This window comes from Sarcophilus harrisii, chromosome 5 (assembly GCF_902635505.1).
Source record: "Sarcophilus harrisii chromosome 5, mSarHar1.11, whole genome shotgun sequence".
In the NCBI taxonomy this organism is placed as follows: Eukaryota; Metazoa; Chordata; class Mammalia; order Dasyuromorphia; family Dasyuridae; genus Sarcophilus; species Sarcophilus harrisii.
Window position 1 is genome coordinate 240,493,760 of NC_045430.1, and position 18,920 is coordinate 240,512,679.

At 36.7% G+C, this 18,920-nt stretch overlaps 1 long non-coding RNA gene across 1 annotated transcript in view; it reads left to right on the top strand.

Moving 5' to 3' along the window:
• The window catches only part of LOC116419473, a 55,847-nt gene that overhangs the window by 29,738 nt on the left and 7,189 nt on the right, over positions 1-18,920 (top strand). Inside the window, exon 2 of the long non-coding RNA XR_004229799.1 lies at positions 6,646-6,746. This is a non-coding gene — a long non-coding RNA (uncharacterized LOC116419473). The remainder of the gene's footprint in view (positions 1-6,645; positions 6,747-18,920) is intronic.

An 18,920-nucleotide genomic window follows, 5' to 3' on the forward strand; every position in this document is an offset into this window, starting at 1 on the left:
CTATGCTACTGCTGCTGCAAAAGTATAAGAAAAAATATCTTTGGTTCTTCAGAATTCTCTACCATCGATCATATCCTGCATGGATCCATTCCTTGTATCTATTCTTTCAACCTCCCCCCCACCCAGCTATTACTCTTTCCTCTTTGCGGTATTAATTATTATTTATTCTTTATTTTTGAAATCAGTTTAGAAGCCATTGAATTGTTTCCATTTAATTTAATTTAGGCCAACTAGACAAACATATGTTTTGTTGTTCGGTTACATATGAGTTTTTTGTGAACTCATTTGGGGTTTTCTTGGCAAAGTTACTAGAGTGGTTTGCCCATTTCTTTCTCCAGCTCATTTTACAACTGAGGAAATAGGCAAATAGGGTTAAGTGACTTGCCTAGATCACACAACTTGTGTCTGAGGACATAATTGAATTTGGGAAGATGAGCTGATTCTAGAACCAGCCACCTATCCATTGCAGTAACTCCACCTGGCATTAATGTCTGTTCTTTACTCAGTTCTCTCCTATATGCTGGGAACACAAAGAGAACAGGAGTTACCTTCTGAACTGTGACTGAAATAATCAAACAGAGCTATAAATTGAAGACAGTTTAAGGAAAGACAGAACACTAATAAGTAGATGCATAGGAGATATTTCCCCAATAACTGTGAGCTTAGAACAAGTTTCCTGAAGGAGGTAGCCTGATAATGGAGCCATGAAGGAAGCTAAGGAATCCAAATGATGAGATGTTAGTAATCAGCCCTTGTGAAAGTTAGGACCTTAGGGATTAAAAATATTTATTTTTATTATGGATTTTGGATCCATAATAGTAATTCATAGTCATATAGCCCTTTAAATTTTTCAAAGAGTTTCATATTTACAAAGAAAAGTGTTGACTCTGGAGTCGGATGAACTGGATTCAAATTCTGCTTCTTCTTATATCTATTCCCTATGTTACGCTGAGTAAGTCATTTAACCCTGGGCCCCAGTTTTCTCATCTATAAAATGAAGGAGTTGGATGAGATGTTTTCTCAGTTCCTTCTAAATCTTAATAACATCATCTTATAATTGACATTTTACAGAGCAGTAAACTGACTCAGACTGCTCACGTAATTTGTAGTATGTGAGTTTTTAAATCTGAGGTCTGATAGGAAACCTGGATAAGAAAAATTATTAATCATTAACCTCTAAACAAAATTTAGCATTTCCTTTGACTATTTAAAGATACTGCCCCAAGAATGGGCCCATAGGCATTGACAGTTTGCCACAGTGGTCGATGTCACAAAAAAGGGTTATTACCCCTGAACTAGTACATGTCACAGATGGAATTCAAATCCAACTCTCTCCAAACAAACAGTGATTCTAAAATTTTGAGACTGAATTTCAAAGAAGAGCCTGGACTCTAATTAAGAAATTGTTTCTGAATTCCTTTTTCTGAGGCTGGAATAGTTAAAAGAAGAAGCAGAGACCTCAGGCTCCTCTCCCAACTTAATACTCAGATGATGGCATCTATTGGCCATAATCTGTATTCAGTATGTTGATTTAGATTTAAGACCATGCCTAACTGAAACCTTGACTGACCAAATGTTTTCAATAAGCAGTGACTCAATTTTTGGTCCAGTGACAATGTTCCTCACCTTTGGGTTACCAGTTAAAATTCATTTTCTCCTCCCCTTGCCTCTTAGTCCCTAACTGAAACAAATTGTGTTATAGTTCTTCATATTATTCCATGTTTCGTCTCTAAACTTGAGGCTCTGAACTAGTTGATTTCTATGATTAAAATGCTCTTTCACTTAATCACTAACTCTTAGATTCTCTGGCTTCCCCTAGGACTCAGTTCAAGCTATCTTCTCCATGTGATATTTCCCTTAAAGTCTACCTTTAATCATGGTATTTGTCTTATATGTACTAACTTGTATAATGTTTCCTCCACTGGTCTATAAGTCATTTGAAATCAGGGGCTCTTTTTCTTGATATAGCCAGTATTTACTAAAATGTGCAGAATAGAAAAAATACTTAATAAAACATGTGCTAATTGAGTGGTCATTTTGGAATCCCTCCAGATTTAAAGTGAAAACTTTTTTTTTAATTGTATTTCAGACCTATGATTTCATTGGTATAGAAGAGTATAGGGAAAATCCTTTCTACCAATCAGCAATTCCCTTTCAAGTAATAGTCTTAGAAAGTTTCCCAGTGGGTGCTGAGACATTGAAGGACTTGCTTGGTATGTGACAGACAGGCAGAACCTGCAGCCTAATCTTTCAGAGCTCTGTTGTTGCCACTTATAAACAAAATCATACATAGGGTGGTAGAGCTGGAAGGTGCCCTAGAGATGGATCATCCAGTCTAATTTTCTTCCCCTTCTGCCCCTTTAAAATCACAAAGAAGTTAAAGTGATTTGTCTAAAATTTTAGTTGTTTTTAACTCTTAGTGATTCCATTTGGGGTTCTCATGGCAAAGATACTGGAGTAGTTTATCATTTTTTCCTCCAGCTCATTTTACAGATAAATAAATAGAGTCAAACAGGGTGAAATGACTTGCCCAGGGTCACACATCTACTAAGTGTCTGATGAAGTTGGGATGATGCATTTCTTGACTCCGTACCCAGTACTCTATCCACTATGGCACCACCTACTTGCCCATTGCCTAAGGTTTCTTCCTGTACAGCTGTTTTAGGCATATCCAGCTCTTCATAACCCAATAATTAGTAGAATCATGATATGAACCCAGGTCCTTATACTCCCAATCATGTAGTCTTTCAGTTCATTCTCTGTTTCTCAAGGGATACTTGAGTAAAATATACATACATGCATTTACATATACATATATACACATAGCTATTTGTACCTCATAGAACAGAATCCAATCATCCAGCCTTCCTTTTCACGTGAGTAGCATAAGTCTAATATGCATGAGAATCTGGCTTTACGTTTTTGTCATATCACATCTCTCATTTTTCTTCTTTCATTCACAATCATTTTGATATTGATCACAGGAGGAGAATGCAAGGGAGAAAAAGACAGAGCCATCAATTTTGAAAATTACAATAACTTAACAGGAGAAAGGGATTCAATGATGACTTTAGTTGCTATATAGTAAGGAATTTTTGTTCACAGCATACACAGTAAAGAACAAAAATGTGAAGACCAAGTTAGCCCCCTGGATACCTTAGAATCAGCCCAAGTCAGGATAAGCAAAAGTCCTTGATCTTTATTCTTGGTCTTTTGGGGTAGCAGTCAGGGGAATGGACACAGGAATCTCCACACCTTTTCTCTCTCTCTCTCTCTCTCTCTCTCCACCTCCAAAAAGTAACTCTCGCTTATCTTACTCCACCCTCTGATCCCTTCTTACATTTCTCTGTCTACACCAACAGATCGAGCCAGCACCAAATAGTGGGGCAGGCCATTTTCCAAGCATATGCTGATAGAGTATTGTCCAATAAGTAATTAGCTCTAAGTGCTCAGTTGTCCAAGTGCATCTGCTGAGAGTTTTCAGCCCTTTACACAAAAATAGATAAAGCAAGCCCAGGCTCCCCTAATCATGTCTTGCTTTATCTAACACATTGACATTCACCATGGATTGATAATATTTCTCATATCTCATTATTTCTTGTCCAGGGCCACAGATAGTGGGGAATCTGGGCAAGGTATAAGACCCTTTAGTTCAGTAAAAGGAACCCTGCTGACAGTGTCCGGTTCAGCTCCCCACCCCACGCTAAGGACTCCTCGGACTTCCTGAAGTCAGGGGGCATTGACAACCTGTGTTGTGATTGAAGCAGAGTTATACCAAGTGGCAAAGAGACATCTACACATAATAGCAATTATTTATGTGGTCCCTCATGTGCAGCATATAGTTAGTGCATGCACAGTGTGCTATGGTTATATAAGGGTATTAGGATATATAAGACAGAGAGAATTGGGTGCCAAATGTAATGTCCGGACTAGCTTTCTGGAGGATCTTAGTACCAGCTGAATCCTTGATCTTGGGAGAGGAGTGAAGAGGGGGAACCCATGTGGAGGTCAAACATGGAGTCTGTTTATTCCAAATTCTCTCAGCCTTATATACCCTAATACCCTTACATAACTATAGCACACCATGCATGCGCTAATTATATACTGCACATGCAGGACCACATAAAGGGTCTTAACCTCACCCAGGGTTCCCCACTATCTGTGACCCTCTACAATTCCTCCTGCAGATTTAAAGATTTCCCAATAGCAAAGTAGCATGCATGCTTGCTGCAGAATGCTAATGTCAGGTGGAAGGTGAGCCTGTGGACAACTCTAAAGACTTAGCTAAGGCTTCAGGAAGAGGGATTTCATTGTTAGCTTTTGAAAAGAAATACTGGTCATCTTTCTGTCTAAATATGAAAGTAGAAATCAGTTTAAAACTATCAAAGTTGGGTCTTGTCTTTTGAATGTGGCTAGGTAGTGGCTAGGGGTTATTTAGGGGCCTTACATATTTATGACACATCTATGTCCTCTCCTATACTGGCTGTCTCTACCTCTTTACCATTTTCCCTTCCCCACTGCTTCAGGGTCATTATCAACCTTGGCTCTTTCCAAGGTCAGCAGTGACCTCTTTGTGGTCAAGCTTCAATGTCTTTTCCTCAATCTTCATCTTTCTAGCTATTTCTGCAGCAATGGATACTGGTGATCATCTCCCATAAAACGTTGTGAGCAAGTGAGAAAATAGAATTGAGGGTGACCGACAGCTTTTAGACTCACTGATGAGTTGGGGGGATATTTATTCTGAGCACAGGGAGATTTCCCCTGGCAGAATAGAGACAGAGGAGAACAATTTGTTCCAATGACCATGAAGGTGGCTGAAGCAGGAGCTGTGGTGCTCTTGGAGCTTGGTCAGATATTGAAGATGCTGAGGTTATTCACTGCACTCAGTGTTTATGATCTCTTATTGTCTTGACTTTTGTCTAGCTATTGGACTTTGGTGTCTCTGGAAGAGAGGGTGAGGCTGATGGCTTTGTGCAATTCTGCCTCCAGAAATCCAATTCATACACAAGTCAAAACATCATCCCATGTTGACATTGATTCTCTTCAAAAACAAGGATGAACAACTACAATATATAATACTGTATAGTTTTATATTTATATATATGTATATATATACATACAATATATATAGTTTATATAGTAATATATAATTCTGTATATTCCATATTACATGGTAATATTATATAGTAATATATACTGTATACCATATAGAGTATAATAGTATTTTGAAGCTTATGGTACTATATGATATAATAATAATGTTTGGTATATAATAACTATGGTATATAACTTACGTTTATATGATATGGTAACAATGTTTGATATAATAATACTATGGTACAATGCTTGATACTATAGTATATAGTACATAGAACTATAGCATTATATAGTATATTAGTAATACTGTGTAGCATTTGGTCTGTGGTACTGTTACAGTATAGTAATATCGTAATTTTTGTAATCCTTAAAGTTCTATATGCTTTATATGTAGTAGTTCCTATTACTACTGCTACTGCTGCTGCTATTACATTACCGTTATTATTATCACTACCAATACCATCACTATTACTACTACTACTACAGTGACAACTACGACAATTACCATTACTACTATTACTACCACTACCACCATCACTACCACTATTACCATATTATAAACACTACTATCACTATACTACTAGTACTACCACAAACTACTCATGTACTACCACCACAACCACCATTATCATTACTATTATCTAGTATCTAGTAACATTACTACTATTACTATATTACTACTACCCACTACCATCACTGCCACTATTACCATTATTACTACTACTACCACCAGCACTACCACCATCATTACCACTATTTTTTTTTAATAGTTTTATTTATTTATTTATTTATTTTTATTTAATAGCCTTTTATTTACAGGATATATACATGGGTAACTTTACAGCATTAACAATTGCCAAACCTCTTGTTCCAATTTTTCACCTCTTACCCCCCCCACCCCCTCCCCTAGATGGCAGGATGACCAGCAGATGTTAAATATATTGAAATATAAATTAGATACACAATAAGTATACATGACCAAAACGTTATTTTGCTGTACAAAAAGAATCAGACTCTGACATATTGTACAATTAGCTTGTGAAGGAAATCAAAAATGCAGGTGGGCATAAATATAGGGATTGGGAATTCAATGTAATGGTTTTTAGTCATCTCCCTGAGTTCTTTTTCTGGGCATAGCTAGTTCGGTTCATTACTGCTCCATTAGAAATGATTTGGTTGATCTCATTGCTGAGGATGGCCTGGTCCATCAGAACTGGTCATCATATAGTATTGTTGTTGAAGTATATAATGATCTCCTGGTCCTGCTCATTTCACTCAGCATCATCATTACCACTATTAATTACCATTACTACTATTACTACCACTACCACTATCACTATTACTACTACTACTAGTACTACCACTACCACTATAACTATAACCATCACCACAACCACCATTAATCTCCTTCTCTTAAAACTCTAAATAGAATTGTTCTCCAAGGTGCCATTTTTGGCCATTTTTCTCTTCCCTCTCCATTATCTCTTCTTTGGTGATCACATCTACTCAGTCCCATGGCTTTAAATACTCCTTCTGTGTGTTTTCCAGATTCATGAAGTTAATCTATACCGTGTGAGGCTGGAGTTAGGATCCAAGATGAGCAGGTTTCTCTCTGGTTTCGTGGTGCGATTGTTACAAGTTCTCACAAAGTAAGTGAATAGGGACAAGTTTTTGTCAGTATGTCCCAGTCTATGGCATGAATTACAGGGAAGACAGGAATACTTCAGGGCAATCGATCTGAAGTCACTGTCTGGGGAAGAAAGCTTTGGGAATGAAAGAACATGGCAGTTGAAATGTATGAAGTGGACATTGAGGTTGGGAACAGGACCAAGTACCTATATAGAAGCAAAGAGCTAGCAGCAGAGCAGTGCCTGAAGGGAAGGTTGGCCCCAAATCAGAAAGACAATACAATCCAAGGGAATGAAATTCCAATCATCAGAGAATAAAGGTATAGGAACCAAGGAGTTGGATGAGAAAGGAGATGAAGATTTGGGGATGGTAGGGGGAGGGAATGACTACACTTGCTTTTCTCCAGGCCATTATGGTTTTAAAATTTGGCAACATCCAGTAGAATACATTCAATTTTTCCTGCATTCTCTTCAACTGGAAAATCCTTGACATAAGGTAAAAGCAAAAGCACTGACATTGGAATCAGAAGATTTGAGGTCTTGATGACAATATATCTAGAGAGAGGGGGAAAGATGCAAGAAATGTTGTGGAATCAAAAGATATATCAATTGATTGGATACATAGGGTGAGGGAATGTTAAGAGTTGAAGATATTGCCCATATTGTAGACTTGGTGACTGGAAGGATAATGGTACCTTGGTAGACTTTGGGGGGAAACAGTGAGTTCTATTTTGGATATGTGTTAGAGATTCATCAAATGCAAAATGTCCAGTGGGTAACCGCAGGACTAGAGCCACCAAAAGAAAATTGGATCTGTGGGTGATGTTTAGATAGAGATGATGATTAGACACTTTGGAACTGATGAGGTCCACAAGAGAGTGAATGAAACAGAGGCAGAGCTTTGGGGCATACCTACAGGTAAGGGCACGATTTTGATAATAGACAACAACATCAGAAGAGAAAGAGATTATCTAGAAGGGGAGAATATTCAGCCTTTAAATAATGCAAAAGACATCAGGAATATGAGGCTTGAAAACACTGTCAGATTTGGCAATAAAGAGATCATTGGCAACTTGAGGTACTCCAGCATCAGTTGACTAATGAGCCATGTCAGATTACAAAGAGTTGAGAGGCAAGTGAGAGGTAAGGACCTGGAGGCAATGAGGTAAACAAGATTTCTTAGAATTTTATCTGAGTATGTAATGCTGGAGAAACTGAGGCAAGATAGAGATTAGAGGGTATTTCATAATTTATTTAAAAAGGAGAGATTTACTGGGACCAAATGGATCCATGGTTTGGTCCCAGGGCCGAATGAGACTATGGTCTCCAAGAATCCAAATATTCTGATAAAAAGGGAGGGGAGGTTTTGTAGGACTGAGCTTTGAGCTGACAATTATAAACCGAAGCAGAACAATTAGAGAAAATGAGTCAGGACTGGGTCAGGATAATTAGGGAAACTGAGTCAGGACAGTAAAAGAGAACTGTGGCATAACAAATAAAAGAGAAAATATAAAGACAGGTAGTGTAGTGGATAAAGTGCTGGACAGGAGTCAACAAATCTGAGTTCAGATCTTGCCTAAGATATTAGCTATATGATGGAGTTTGGGCAAAGTCACTTAACTTCTGCCTCAGTTTCCCCCTTTGTAAAAAGAGGATAATGATAGCACCTGCCTTCCAGGTTGTTATGAGGATCAAATAAAGTAATAATTGTAAAGTGCTTTGTAAACCCTAAAGTGCTGTGCAAATGTTAGTTATGATAATTATTATTATTTATTAGTACTGGTATTCATTATTATTATTATTCCTTTGAGAGGATGATAGTGTCTAGTGAAGTTGCCAGTCATCCACATTTGAATTCTCAGCATCAGCTTTGAAGTTTTCCTCTTCCCTTCTAAACTCTGTCCTTGTCCACTAAGTCCTATTAATGCCACAACCTTCCCCATCTATCCCCTTCTCTACACTCGTTTTGCCACCACTCTTGTTCAGATACTTCTCAATTTTTCTGATCAGCAAGAATAATTTGCTAAGTATTTTTCCTGGCCTTTATTCTTTCTAGACCCTTTCCATCCCATCTTTCCCACAGATGTTGGTTTAATCATCCCAATACAAAGCCTGACTATGTCCTTGTGCTCTGGAGTATTTGGAAATGCCCAGTAGTGGCTGCTGATGTTTCAAACTCATCAGCATGACATCCAAAGAAAGTCCTGAGACATTTGCCTCCCACCTGTCTTTAAACTTCATATTATTTCTGTCCAATTCAACCTGCTCCAATTCAAGTAAACTGGATGTCTAATTGTTCCCTAATCTCATTACCTCTTTTCTTCCAAGCTTGGAAGAGAATGTGCTCTCCTTCTTTGCCTATTAAAAACCCGGTGTTCCCTCAAGACCCAACTAAATGCTGTCCTCTTTTCTTCCCCTTCATCCCCTTTTCTCTGCTCCACCTCTATAAAAGCCCAAAGCAGTCTCTCTCTAAATCCTCCTAGAGTACTTTGACAGAATGTTTCTCTGGTCTTTTTTATATTTCACCATATATTGACCGGTGTCCCTGGGTTATCTCCTTTATTAGATGGTAAATTCCTGAAGGGGAGAGGCTATGTTTTCTTTTTCATATTCACAAGCCTCGCTACGCTTAACCTACTGTGAATGTGTAAAAATGGGTAGAAAAAACATTTATTAAGAATTTACTGTGTGTAGGAAGCTTTGTACTAAGCACTGTGGGTCAGGTACAAGGAAGCCAAGACTGTCTTATGTTCTAATGAGAGAATACAAACATGAAAGAGAGCTAGAAGGGTGAGGGGGATCCAGGGACATTGTAAAGAGATAAACAGGAAGTAGTATGGAGGCCTTGTTCTAAGCAAAGTTAAGAGAAAACTTACTTATAAGTGAGCTCAACATCCTAGCAACAGAATCCAAGGTGTATTTTTGTTATATACTGTGGTTTTTTTTTTTTTCAAAGAAAGAGAAGGGAGATAAAAATAATTTTTGTTAATTAAAAAATATTTACCACCACCCCTAAAAAAAGAATTTGAATAGAGCTGAATAAAAATTGTTGTTTGAATTCTAACCATTGTTAAGTAGGCCAGGAAAAGAATCGTAACATATGGAGAACTGGGCTAGCAATTCTTTGGTTGGTGCCATCTTTGGCAGAGATGAAGACTCTAAAACCTGATCGTGTTAAGTCTCTTAGGAAAAGAAAGATCAGGTGATGGGTCAGTAAAATCATTGCAGGGTGGAATCTAAAGACTTTAGGCAAAATAAACCCAAGTATTCAAGAAGAATTAGTGAGAGCTTCCTGGCTGGTTTATTTTGTCATTCACTTACATTTTGATCACCATCTTCAATGCGGTAGATTGGCAAACACTCCAGAAGCAAAGGGTTATTAATTATTGTCTTTGCTGGGCTTCTCAAGAGAGAATTGGAAAATTACCCCCCCCCCCTTTATTTGAATTTGTTGCCTTAAGCTTTAGAGTACCTCTACCTCAGTTATTAAATGCTGTATATTGCTTCAGACCAAACTGTCTATCATTTCTGTTTAACTTTGTTTCACTGGAAAATAAATGGGATTATTTCTTGAGCATACTCTACACGAATGAACGAATGAATGAATGAGCAAAAAGAAGTATGAGAAAGATTGTAATGTATTAGAAAGGATTGCCCAGGATGTGGTGTCATGATGGGGAATCAAGTTAAAATACCAACCGAAAAAAATAAGACAGCCCAGGCTTTCAAGATGCTCACATTTTCATGGAGGAGGTGCCATATTTTTTAGCTTTCAGGTTTCAATTACAAGTCAGATAGAGAAACCCATATATTTAGATATAGCCACAAAGTAGATGGTATGTTCTTTAATGTAATGTCCACATATCATAACAGTATCTCAGTTTCCTGATGTGGAACTGTTTGACATTACTGAGTTCTTTGGTGGCAAGAACTTTCCTTTCTAGGTCTTTAGTAGATAGGGCTGTAGCACCTGCAGGAGCAGTTGCCAGGTTGTGTCTCCACAGGGATTGCTTCTCAGGACAATGATGGATGGCACGAAGGATTGTTTCCCAGGACAGTGATGAATGGCACTAGGAATTGCTTCCCAAGACAATAGTGAATGGCACTAGGGATTGCTTCTCAGATCAGTGATGGATGGCACGAAGGATTGTTTCCCAGGACAGTGGTGAATGGCACTAGGAATTGCTTCCCAAGACAATAGTGAATGGCACTAGAGATTGCTTCTCACAGTGATGGATGGCACTAAGGATTGTTTCCCAGGACAGTGGTGAATGGCACTAGGAATCACTTCCAAGGCAATAGTGGATGGCACTGGGCTGGAAGTATAAAATATTGAATGTCATCTAATTGCCTTGATAATTTAATTTGATGCAAGTCTTATGCTAGTCTAGTCTCTTTAACTTTATAACATTTTAAAAGGTTGGAAAACCCAAGAAAACGTGATGTTCCTGAATCACCCTATCTATAGGAAAGAGTGGCCTGCAGGCCAAAAGTTATAGAGAGGTCATAGAAGTTGATGGTTGGAAAAAAGTCACTAGAGTGGAGAAATAGTAGGTCACCTCTAACTCCTGAGAGGGATTACAGGAAAGAAGATAACAAGAGATTGAGAACTGGGGATTGAGGAAGAGATGCTTTCGTTTTCAACGTGTTTTTTTTTTTTTCCCCTAGGAGTTCAGAAGTAAAGAGAAGGTAAGAGTGGTGATAGTAATTGGATGAAGTAGAGGATCAAAAAAAAAGGTGTTTTTTAAAAATTCAATAAAAGTGAACATATTTTGGGGAAAATGGAATGAATCTAATGGTGAGGGAAGTATTGAAAATCCACCAGAGAAGACTGTTGAAGAAAGATCCTAGAAGAGACCTGAAAGAATTCTGTCTCTTGTAACTAAGGGATGGAAGAGAGAATGGAGGATAATGCTGAAAAGCTTCAGCATGGAGGAAGGGGGAAAATGAGCTTATATGGGGTGCTCTTAATAAGATATTCTTAGTGAATAAGGAGGTTAGGGTATCTGCTGTAAATGTGGAAGGTGGAGGATCTGTGCAGAATTATAGGAAAGAAGGAAGAAAGTTGCAGTAGTTATGATAGGAAATGAGGTAGAGTTGTTGTCTATATGGGTCAAGTAGAATTATCAGGAAGTTGTAGCAAGGACCTAGATGAAATCATGTACCATAAATTTATAGTGGGTGAAATCATTCTGATAAAATCAAGTTTGATTTTATGACTTTTTCCAGAGATAGAGGAATGGTTTTCATATGTGTTGCTATAGCTACAGAATTACATTCTTGATTATAGAAGCTCTGACCCCCTACTTCAACTCAGGTGCAGTCTAGGATTAAAAATATAAAATCACTATTGCATATGCATTTTCAAAAATTTATTACAAATTAGACATTAAGTCCCCATTCCATTGAGACTCAGTTCCAAAAACAATAAAAATCCATTATAATTAAGCTTTTCTTTTGTTTATGTATACTGTATATACGGTATACCGTTTATATATACCGATTTGGGGTCCTATCATCTCATGCTACAAACTCACCATCCATGTGGTGTTTCAGGCCTTTGGAGTGTGGAATTTTTCCTTTGGAGTCAACCCTGATCTCTAGATCTCCAAGGTCTCCAGATCTGATTTGTTCATATCCAGGAAAAAAAAAAAGAGATAGAAAGAGAAAGAATAAGAATTACTTCTGAGTTCCTTGATTATGCCATTTCTCTCTGACATATTTGTTTGGCCTACCTGCCTAGTGTGATAACTAAGTCATCTCACTGGCATGGTGCTCTTAAGTGACTCCATCTTTTTTTTTTTTTTAAAGTAATTATATGATATCCCAGTACTTTCTAGCTTCAGAGACTTTCTTCCAAATCCTGTTTTTGTTGTGAAGGGAATAATGTCTGGGTGAAAAGTAGAGGTGTGTATAGAAGAAAGTGGGTACTTTACTTCCTAAGAGGGTTGGTAGTAGAAGAATGACCCATAAGTAGGATGAGATTCAAAACATTACAATCCCTTGTCCTGGCCCTGGGAGCAAAAAGAAGTATGAGAAGGACTGTAATGTATTGGAAAGGATTGCCCAGAATGTGGTATCATGATGGGGAAGGAATACCAGTGGTAAATTCTGAGGATGTAAAGAAGATTGTAAAGAATCAATTGGGTACTCTAAATGTTTCTCAATGGAATGGGCTCAGAGATGAAAAAACCCAGTGGATTTGGGAAGAAGTAGGGAGGGTTAGAATAGGGATGAGGGTTTGGGCAAAGGCAGGATAGGAATGTGCTGCAACTATTAGCTGGAGTCAATGTGGACAAAAGTCAGAGGATTGAGTCTGGAATCAGACAACTAAGATTCAAATTCTGTCCCTGCCACATATGAGCTTGGACAAGTTGCTCACTTTACTCATCTAAGTCAGGGCTTCTTAAATTTCTCTATTTGTGATCCCTTTTCACCCAAGGAATTTTTATTCAATCCTGGCATACATAGGTCTGCAAAACAGGTATACAAATTAAATATTTATAGATAATAAATTTGCAACCCCCACATTGTTATACCATCTTATATGGGGTCATAATCACTTTAAGAAGCTTTGATCTCGAAAATGAAGAGGTTATGCTAGATGGATTGAGATCCTGCCCAGCTCTCTATATCTGAGTCTGTGAACTAAGATGGTGAGACACATGTTATACCAAAATGGGGCAAAGGAAGGCAGCTTGATATGGCAGGTTCACTCAGCAGAATTTTTTTAAGTCCACCCCTTTCTCTAGCTTATATTAGTGAAATGCAAATGTAGATTATTTGTATTTCTTTTAAAAATATATTTTTCCTTAAGGTTCTATCTGAAAATCTGTAAATTTTGATAGAAAGTCAGAGTGATATATTATTCAATGATTATTATATATATTCAACTTATGGTTTCTTTGGAGGATTGATATAGACACTAGGCTAGTGGGGAGTATGCTGATTTTTTCATTTGGTGGACTTAAATGAAAAAGAAGATATACTGTAGATAGTCTGTGTATTGCCTGCCAATCGCCTATGTGAGTATAACTCAAGGCTTTAACCCATAAACTATATGCCATTTTGGTCCTAGCAACTTCCAGTTATACATATCCATATATGCCATCTGAAGAGGTCTATCATTCATTGTAAGATCTTCAGATTATAAATTAGGGATGTGACTGTTAAAGTCTTCAGACTCTTTTCTCAAGGACTCAATTTTCTGGTAATAAAACAACTTTAAGTTTGTTTTCTTCCCTGGGAAAATCCACAGTTCAGCCCTGAACTGTGAACCCTGGTCTAGAGTGAAATAGAAAATTTACCAACAGGGCTTTGAAAAAAACTCTTTGGAAGTGGTTTGTTGGATAGTCTAATAATTGTTGATTATAAAAGCTACTAGCTTTTAGTTTTTGCCTGTGGGTTTTTAAAAAAAAAAAATTAGTTTTAATGAACATAAACCGCAAAGTTTTCCATTCACTTGTTCCCAGACTTATTATTCAGTAGACTTTCTATGGGTGATGACCCATGAATTAGTTGCTGGGCAGTGTCACTGAGGTGAAAGTATTGCCTTACCAGTAATTCAGGTCCACATAACAGAGACATTAGGATTTCACTGCCAGTCGTATGGTGGGTTAGGAAGGTTAAAGGTTAAAGGCTTATTATTGTCCTCGAAGCCAAATGAACAAATGTGCAGGTATCTTGAGATGGGAAATTTAGTGCTGGAGGGAATTTTACATATTATCTATTCTAGTCCACACAGGAAGTCCTTGTCAAAGAGGACTTGAATCCAGATTCTTTGACTCCAAAACTCATATTCTTTCCATCCTAGGGTCTCTGGATTTCACAGGATTATAGGATCATAGATATTAGCCTCAGTTTCCTAATCTGTACAGTGAAGAGATTGGACTAGATGAGGATTTACTGAAAAATAGGATGAGATGTTTTTAGCTGGGCTGAGAAATACAGGCTCAAAGACCTTTTTATATAATGCTACCTATAGATAAGTATGTCTTATAATGACATTCTTCTCATTCAACTTCTGAATGTGGCATAAGATAAGATTCATCTATGGAATTATAATCTCTGAGAATCATATTTTATTGCTCCAGTTATATATATATATAAATATTAGATTTAGTCATAAGCCTGAAATACAGAGAACTGAAGTCCAATTCTAGATTTAAAAAAATAGTATATAACATTCAAACTAATTACACACACACATATATGTATGTATGTATAAACTACATATATGTATAAACTACATATTTAAAATGTTTAAATCTATTGCAAACTACATGTTATATAATTATGTACATAACATATACAACTAATTTCAATGATAAACACTAATAAACTAATGATTTATATTTCTATATTTAGTGTATGTGTATACATGCAAATGTACATTTGTTTGTATATGCACACATGTATATATTCACATAAATTATATATATATATCTACACACAGACACATATCTTATTAATGAATATAAGGTCATCGGATACATTGACGGCTCTTATCAAAATGGTCTTTTAGATCTCAGACTGTATCACTCAAGCACAAAGCAAGCTTTGGAATGGTCAAATCATTTTTTAAAGTAATTACAAGATAATGCACACAGTATATAAATCAGAAAAAAAGTCTACTTTTCCGTTGCCTGACAGGAAAGCATGACATAAGGTCATATTTGTTTATTAAGAATCAGACAAAACAAAACAAAATTTTAAAGTTCAGCTATCCTAGTTAATTACCAGTAATTGAAAATTATATTAAACCAAGAAGAGGAACCTCACTATTTCTTAATCTGTTTTTCTTTTTCTTACCCACAAATTGTAGCATTTTTTTTTTGTTATTGTTGTTACAAAAAACTGACATAACCCCAGGCTTCTGCAAAATGTATTTCCCTGTTTGGTTCTAATAGATTGCAAAATGACCAAATCTTGTCAGTGACACAGTTGACTTAAAATATAATGAGGTTGGAGGTAAGGTATTTGAGAAATTGACCACTGATGTAACCAATGAATCCACAAAGCAGCAGGAGTTTTGAGAATTGAACAGATATTAAGAAAGTAAAGGTCAGCTCTGTGCAATAGTTGAACATAGAAATATGTGCTCAGTACTATATCCCCAAAGAGAAAAGAAGCGTTAGGATAGAAACCATTGTTCAGTGAAACTTGCAAATGAAAGGCCACCTTATAGGGAAATAAAAGGATTAGAAACTGAAATTGAGAAAAACAAAACAAGTTGGCTGTTCAGATAATAAAAGCAAAGTGTTAGTCTGTGAAGAAAGAGAACCACTGAGGGAGAAAAATTAGCATGTGTCTATTAAACAGAATATGTAAACAACAATCACTTCTTCTTCTTCTTCTTCTTTTTTTTATCTAATAGCCTTTTATTTACAGGTTATATGTATGGGTAACTTTACAGCATTGACAATTGCCAAACTTCTTGTTCCAATTTTTCCCCTCCTTCCCCCCACTCCCTCCCCCAGATGGCAAGATGACCAGTAGATGTTAAATATATTAAAATATAAATTAGATACACAATAAGCATACATGACCAAACCGTTATTTTGCTGTACAAAAAGAATCAGACTCTGAAATATTGTACAATTAGCTTGTGAAGGAAATCAAAAATGCAGGTGTGCATAAATATGGGGATGGGGAATTCAATGTAATGGTTCTTAGTTATCTCCCAGAGTTCTTTCTCTGGGCGTAGCTGGTTCAGTTCATTACTGCTCCATTGGAAATGATTTGGTTGATCACATTGCTGAGGATGGCCAGGTCCATCAGAACTGGTCATCATATAGTATTGTTGTTGAAGTATATAATGATCTCTTGGCCCTGCTAACAGTAATCACTTCTTCTTTTTTTTTTTTTTTTTTTTTAATTTAATAGCCTTTTATTTACAGGTTATATGTATGAGTAACTTTACAGCATTAACAATTACCAAACCTCTTGTTCCAATTTTTCACCTCTTACCCCCCACCCCCTCCCCTAGATGGCAGGATGACCAGTAGATGTTAAATAAATTAAAATATAAATTAGATACACAATAAGTATACATGACCAAAACGTTATTTTGCTGTACAAAAAGAATCAGACTCTGAAATATTGTACAATTAGCTTGTGAAGGAAATCAAAAATGCAGGTGGGCATAAATATAGGGATTGGGAATTCAATGTAATGGTTTTTAGTCATCTCCCAGAGTTCTTTCTCTGGGAGTAGCTGGTTCAGTTCATTACTGCTCCATTGGAAATGATTTGGTTGATCTCGTTGCTGAGGATGGCCAGGTCCATCAGAACTGGTCATCATATAGTATTGTTGAACAACAATCACTTCTAAGCCTCATTGCTTAAGGTTTTGTATCTCAAGCTTCTAAAAAAGTCCCCGCCAGGTAGTATATAAAATTAGAAAAATCATGGTGCCAAAGGTTGATTGTTATGAAAGTAAAAAATTTCACTGGATCTGATCTACCAGGAGTTGTATCTTTATAAGTGATGAAGATAAATATACTGACTATTTAGTTAATTTTTGGAGATAAGCAATCACAAGCTGAAAGACCTCATATAAATCAGTTTGTTCTAGACCTTTGGGACTGTAACCATATAAATCAGTCCTCAGGTGGAAGGTGGGGTTCCAAAAACATTCTTCTGAATGTTCTGATGGTGAAAAGGGTGATGAGTCTTTAAGAATATTCCATTCTTTACACTGAAAATATCGTGAAAGACTGGTTCTCTTGAAGTGCATCTTTTGCAGGATAATTAGAGGAATCCCTTCATTCAGAGGGAGTGGGAGATAATACAGAGAGACACAAATAAATGACAGATGTATATTCATAACGATGGTTCCAAGCTTAAAGGAATTCTTCAAAGCCTTCTTTTTCTGACCTACACACCATTGATTTATTTGATTTACTAAATGACTTTGGCCAAGGACAGCTAAGTGGTACAGTGTATAGAGTGCCCAGTCTGGAATCAGGAAGAATCAGCTTCCTGAGTTCAAATGTGTTCTCAGACACTTATTACTGTGTGATCTTGGGGAAGTCACTTAATCCTGTTTGCCCTAGTTTCCTCATCTGTAAAATGAGCTGGAGAAGGAAGTGGGAAACTTTTTCAGTATCTTTGCCAAGAAAACCCCAAATGAGGTCATGAAGAGTTGGAAGCAACTGAAAAATGACTCAACAAATGATTTTAGGCAAGTCCCTTGACTCTATAGAATGTAAATTCTTTGAGAACCTGCACATGAAAAGAAAAAAATTTTTCATTTTTGCTTTTGTCTGGCAGATAGGTAGCAGGGTGATCTAAGTATTAGTCTAAATCCTGTCTTAACTGCTTACTAGTTGTCTAACCCTAGACAAATGATTTAATCTCATCCAGCCTCAATTTCCTCATCTGTTGAATGGAAATCATAATAGCACTTATTTCACAAGGTTGTTTGTAAGGGTTATATGAGATATATAAAATACTTTGCAAGCTTCAAATCATTATATAAATGTTATATAAATTATATAAACATAAAGCATTATATATTATTATATAGTGCCTTGGATATAGTAGGTACTCTCAAGGATAATTTTCAGCTTGAAACTTTTAAGAGGCACCAGTTCCTTTTGCTTAGTGTATAATTGTACAGCCACTATAATCTGTGAACCATTGGGTGGTCATAATTGTTATTAGGTGGGAAGACCCCATCTTCTGCAAGTGTGTATTTTCACTTCAAATAAAGTCAAGGACCCAGTGGGTACCAGGAAGGTAAACCCAAGATCTGTACATGGCTAATTATACCCTTGGATAATATGTCCTGAGTATAATAATTCTATTATTCTTACTCAATTTATTCTAACAATATGAAGCTTTGTCTCTTTCCTTGAAATGACAGAACTGACAAGTGTCATATGGAAGACTGATTCTCTTAAGTTGGAGAATTCAGTTGTTACCTATTGCTCTAGCATTGTTTTATTGGCATAGTGAAATATAACTTGTAATTTTGATTGAAAATCTTCCTATACCTAACTTCATCTTACATAAATATTGGATGACTTTTATATAGCATCTTCGCTTTCTTCCTGTCCACTGCCTATTTTCTTGTTGCTATTATCTGTCCCCCTAACCCTCTACTCCTCACCCCAACTCTGTCCTTCCTTTTACTGCCAATCTTCTCCAATTGAGAGCTTTTCTTTCTTTACTATCAATTCTTTCCTATAAG